At 42.2% G+C, this 6,000-nt stretch overlaps 1 protein-coding gene across 2 annotated transcripts in view; it reads right to left on the reverse strand.

Moving 5' to 3' along the window:
* Positions 1-4,982, reverse strand: part of CDH6 (cadherin 6) — a 154,999-nt gene extending 150,017 nt beyond the window's left edge. Inside the window, exon 1 of one of the 2 annotated variants that reach the window (XM_006067800.4) lies at positions 4,777-4,982. The gene's annotated coding sequence lies outside the window, so the exon portion shown is untranslated. Of the gene's footprint in view, positions 1-4,524; positions 4,673-4,776 lie in introns of those variants that run through there. The other variant, XM_044932728.2, reaches the window with a different exon arrangement.
* Between the last annotated feature and the right edge of the window lie 1,018 nt (positions 4,983-6,000).

Below are 6,000 nucleotides of genomic sequence, written 5' to 3' on the forward strand. Positions count from 1 at the left end.
GTGATGAAATATGAAGATAAATTATACCCTGTGTTGGCTAGCTTTGAATTCCTCAACTTCTTCCTAAGTTGTTCTCTTTCACAAGATAGCACTAAGTATGGTGGGAAAAGCTTTGGACCCATGCTGCTCATTTATACTGCACATCAAATTTAATAGTAACATTCTGGCTTTAATTAAACTTTTCCTCTTATAAATCTCAGCCAAGGTGATCTGATTTATAGAGGAAATGAGCACCCAACAATGTTAGTGTAATGATATTAAATAGATGAAACAAGGTAAAATAATCTCTAATAATGTGTGGGGATGGGGGACACAGAACCTTCTGCATATGTGCCCACCGTGCATTATGCATCTGTGCTCGCAGCATTCATTCTTCAGTTAGCTTTCATTGTTGGAAGAGTTAAAAATTTCCCGGGTAGTTCAGTCTTGACCGGCTAGAATACTGGCTGTATCTTGACCCCTCTGACCCAATCCCTTTGGCTTAAAAGAACCTTACTCCATTTACATCTGTATGTAGTAAATCAAGGTGTACCACCTTTTCAAGGGTTATGTATACCTTTCTTGCCTTATCTCCCCACTTGTGAGTAATGGGGTTACAAAGACTGTACACTTTCGGCTGTAAACCTTAATTAGAGAAAACCTGAATTTTCTCATCTGATTACTTTGAAAAAGTGAGCGTTTCTTAGGAATAGGAACTTTAAAAATGTAGGCCAGTTTAATCTTCATAAGAGGAAAACTCAAAACAAAAATATTGTTTAGATCTAGGAGCGTGCCTTAAACTCTCATCTGTGTTCAAAATAAAACAAAAATCCTAATGGAGAGAAAAAATGAAAGGAAAAAAAATGAAGAAAAAAAAATCAACCCAATCTGTGCATTTCTTTATTTCTTCTCTAATATCATTGGAACAGTGTCACAACTGGATGCTCTGTGTGTGTGAATTTTGATTTTCTTCTTTCAGCAATTTCCCCTATTAACATGATGTTCTTGAGTCTTTGTATTTAGAATCATTATTCAGAAAAAAATTTAGACCAGAGAAGGTTTGATTATCTACATTTTCACCTTTTTGTGAAGCAAATAAGGTAAGCTCAGTAGACACTAGCTAGGCTGAAACACTATTAAAAAATGCAACTCAGACTGAGTCACTGCTTGTTATTTTTATAAGTGAGACCCTAATTCTGATCGACCCCAAAGAATGGGCTGCCGTGACTAAACTAGCAGCAAAAGCAACTGGCTTCTGCTGGATGTTATCTCATTTGGAACACATCTCAAACTTTAGAACAGATTTTTAAATTGAAAGTTGAAACCTGCAGACCGTCAGCAGAAGAGGCTGATTCACCCCTATGGAACTTATCTTACTATGTAAGTTCCAGGCAGAGTTTTTTTTTTTTAAGGACTAGGTTACCTAAAACATGTTGTGATACATGAGAGAGAGAGAGAGAGAGAGAGAGAGAGAGAGAGAGAAAGACAAACACCTCCTAGAATAAGAGTGATATGCATCTAAATATCTTTTGGATTTTTAGTATATGCTTATTTGAATGGGGGCTACTTTAAATTAGAAACCTCTAGTTCAGTATAACTTGTCAATGTTCATGGATCTCTGAAAGGTTAGTTAATTTTTTTCTGCCTCATTTTTTCTACTTTTTTTCAATTGCTTCATGTATTTGCTTGAACCCCTATGGTAGGGCTTCTTCATGTGGAATTTTTTGAGCCATAACTATAATGCCATTATTACTATTGGGTAAATTTGAGTGAAGGAAGTACACTCTTGGCAAGATGAGAAATAAGGAAAATTTTATATTAGTAGTGGTGAATTCTTTATTAATTGGCCATTGCTTTCATTTGGAATCATAGAGAAGTTAACAAAAGTCTAGATACCCAGAAACTGTGCAAATACTCTTGGGTTCCTGAAATTAGAGGAGCTATACAAATGACAGTAATGGTCTTGACCTGGAATAAATGTCATGAAAGGAGTTGGGAATATGGTCTTGTCTGTGAAGGGAAAGCTGTTATATGCTTATTATCTTAGATAACAAAATCCATGATGCAGCTGAACTGCAGGGAGAAGTGCATGGCGTGACCCACTAGAGGTCCTTTCCAACTAGAAAAAGTTTCCATAGTTCAAAGGATTCAGCCTCAGAAAGCTGGCATTCTGGACTGCAAAGCGAGTAAGGGCCAGAAGAGGGGACTGCACATTTTACTTCCCTAGGGAGAAACATGGTTTCATTCAGATTATTTGTCATATTTATCTGTCTTTTTTTTTTTATCCTTATGTGGTACAATCACTCAGTTAGCTCTGGTTAGATATTCAGAACCTGTTGTTCCAAGTTATTGATACATTTGGAAAAAGGAAGTATCATTTGATGTCCTGGAGCTACAGTTATGCTTTCTATTGATATTAGCTGTTTTCAAGTATCTCAGAACAATATTTTCAAGAGAGATTTTTGCTTTAAAATGAAGAGTGCCTCAGTAAGTTTCTACTTGCAAAGCTGATGGAAGTGGTGGGTGGAAGAGGTAATATACACATTTTCTGATAGTAGGCAACTTAGTAGAAAATGATTGTGTTTCTATATATTATCTTTGCAGAGTTAGCATTAAGAAATATAATTGCAATAAATTGATGTAAAAGCCAGATAGTAAAGGGACTAAAAGTCCCTGCAGAGACACCAGTCTGTCACTTACAAAGGTAGCAAAAGATAATTGCAGACAAGTACAGTAGAACTAAACCATTGCTGTTTTCCTTTAGAGATATACTGCTGCTTCTCATGTTTTTCTGAAAAAATTGGTTACTTCCTCTGCTTCTGAAGTATGCCATGAACCATCAAAACAGGTAGAAAAAGATCTGCCTTTTATTTCTCCCCAATACCTTTTTAATTAGAACACACCAAAGAGCAAAACGGGTGAGATACAATCCTGTGTGATTGCATTTTCCAGTAAATTGTTGGATTTCTTTTAAGTTTCTGAGCTCTGCATTGAAAATCTGGCCTCTGGCATAAACTTTGCCCTCCTCCTATGACATAATGAAGACATCTGCTTGATCATATCCTCTTTCTTCACACAACTTGTTTTCTGGCTCTAAAAAAATAGCCAGCACAAAGCTATGCAAGTACTGAAACACAAAGGGTGATGCTGAAGCCAAAGTGGAAGAGATTTTTTTTTTTCTCCTAAAGTAGAATACTAAAGCTTTTCCTTTTCAGGTACAGGCATCAGCAAGAAAAGAAAGGAAATAAGTAATCCCTGCTCACCGTTTGTATAAGCTGATTTGTTCTTCATTCTTAGAAGAGTTGTGCATTAACAAGGTATATCCCTGTGTTCCTTTTCCCATACAGGGAGGATTTTGCACCCCCTGGATTATAACCACTCAGAGAACTGATATTTCGCATGTGCGCCCCTCCAGAGGAGCCAGACATGTACACATCACTCACTCCAGCAGCAACATTTTTTTTTTTTTTGCAGGAAAAATCCTCTTCTTTCCTACATTATGTGCTTCAGTAAGTGAAAATGAAAATTGGCTGAGATATGGGGTGATACACCTCCGTAGTGTGAATATCATAATTAAAATGTCTTAACAACAACAACAAAAAAAAAAAACACGAGAGAGGGGAGAGAAATGTATGGCTATTCCAGATGATTAAACTTCTTGGTACTTGGATGTTCTCTGTAGTTAACTCAGGTGAAGAGCCCCTTGCACTAACAAGGACCTGCATATAACTCCCCATAAAATATGGATTTTATTGCAGCAGTGACACCACTTCAGCACCACGCTGACCTCTCCAGCATCTCCCATCTCCGAGATCTCCGATAACTCTTGGCATAAGAATAACTACAGAAGTAATCCCAGCTCTGCAATACACAACATAGCAAGATTCCCTGTTACTAAATTCCGGAATATCGCACCGGGGGCGTCACTTTTCCTGCATCGGACACCGGAAAACCAGGCGCACTTGGTTTTGCTCTCCAACCAGTCAGGGGGAGGCGTTTTCCCCCAGATTTGTGCCCGGCCAGCCTTGGAAGAGCACAAGCGAGCTCCGTCTTCCACATGACTTTTCCCTGGACAGTGTGCTCCATTTTCGGAGTCCAGTGTTGGACTTTCCTTGCAACCTAAGCATTTCTGCCCTATGTGAGCCGGCAGGCGTTGCCCCCGGCGTGCAAGCTAACAGTTTTTTTTTTTTTTTTTTAAATAAGCTTCTTCTCTGAGACAAATCATCTCTTTAGCCTAAGTTTTCCTTATTGGGAGCATTCGGGAGTTTTCAAGCTACCCAATTTTCTGCTTTGGCTCCCAAACCAAGAAATGTAACCCAGCCAAAGCAGTCCCTGCACAGACCCTGTGATGTGGGCAGGTGGAAATAAATCAAGACCCAAACCGCTCCGCGGGTCCTGCACGCACCAGCGCCCTTGGTAATTGACCAGCCAACTTTGCAAATGCCGGAGATCCCTTGGCAGCCTCTGCCGGCGGAGAGAAAGGCAACGGGTTCTTCCCGGCGGCCCCGTCACATATGCCCCCACCAAGCCCCTCCGCGGTCTTACCAGAAGGCGGAGGAGCGGCGCTGAAGCTCCCCGGGAACCGGCGCCCGTTCTGGGCAGCGGCAGCAGCGCCGCCCGCGCAACCGGACCCGAGCGCCCGCCCCGACCCGGCTCGCAGGCTGAACATCCCTCCCAACTCCAGCGTGCGGCACCCACCGGGCGAGGAGGGCTCGCTCTCTCTGATTGGCTTCCATCAGCGCTACAGAATTAAAACAAGAAAAGGCATGCACCATCGCCAACTGAGACCGAACCCACCTCCGCTCGCCTTCCTGCTCCCAAGGAGACCCTGCGACCCGCCCAGGCTGCTCCTGCCTCGGCCGCCGCCGCCGCCACCGCCGCGGTTGCCCGCTCAGCCGTTCTCGCTGCCGCGGCTGAAACTGCAGCTCGGGATGGGAAGGTTACGGGCTCGGGAGAGCTGGCTCTTGTGGGCACACACTGATTTGCAAGTGAATGAAGTGGGAGGGAGCAAAGAGAGGAGGACTTTGTTAGAGAGGCCCAGTGCCTGCCCCCGCCCGCCCCCTCCCCTTGACAGAATGACTCCCTGTGTTTGAAGTCCTGAGCAATTCGCTGCCTGTAACACTCCCTCCGCTCCAGGCTTTCCTTTCTCTTCCTTTCTTATTTTTTGGGGGGGCGGGGGTGGTTAAGACATATTCAGAACTTGCGTGACTTCGTCTGTACCCTCCTTTATACTATCAAAATGCACCTTGTGCGATCATCTGTAACGGTTGGATATTCTTTTTTTTTTTTTTTAACTGACCAAGCAATTACAATTCCCAGGGACATGGTACCTCGTTGCGCTATCAGTTGGCCAGCTTCGTGTTATAGCACGCATAACATGCACACACATAAAACAAACCCAGTCTCCTGAGATAACAGTACTGACGGCTTTTCTTCACAACATAAACAGGCGTTCTCCAGACGCAAGCAGACATAGATTCAGACGCGTCTTTCCTTTTCTTCTGGGAAGACAGGTTTCACATAGTCCTATGATCTCTGTCACTCTTTTGGAGTGAGTAACCCCAAGATGTTGTAAAATGAAGCCATGCTTCCTTGGACTTGCAGAAACTGTCGAAACCAAACCCTTCAGGCTTACCACTGACTTATGGTTGATTCCATCTTTCTAAATGAATTAATACAAGGACACAAAAGACTTGCAGAAGAGTGTGTAATGATATTCAGGTCTGCCTCCCATTTGTGATCTTTCATGAAAGTTCCTGAAGTAGGGTAACCTCCAAATTGAACTCTTAGGTACACATAGCAGTTTGCATAGCTATACTTACAGTAACCAAAAAGTAATTTCTAATATTAGGGAACTAAGCTGCAAAATCTTAAGCATGTTGAAATATTGTTAAGTGAGAGTAATGGTTTTCTACATAAAAGATATAGACATGATGGAGCCAGGCACTATTGGATTAGGAAAATTAAATCTAATTACCACAGTGATCGCACCCGGGGTCAGTAGCATCCCAAACCATCTGT

The sequence above is a fragment of the Bubalus bubalis genome, chromosome 19 (genome assembly GCF_019923935.1).
Source record: "Bubalus bubalis isolate 160015118507 breed Murrah chromosome 19, NDDB_SH_1, whole genome shotgun sequence".
Taxonomy (NCBI): Eukaryota; Metazoa; Chordata; class Mammalia; order Artiodactyla; family Bovidae; genus Bubalus; species Bubalus bubalis.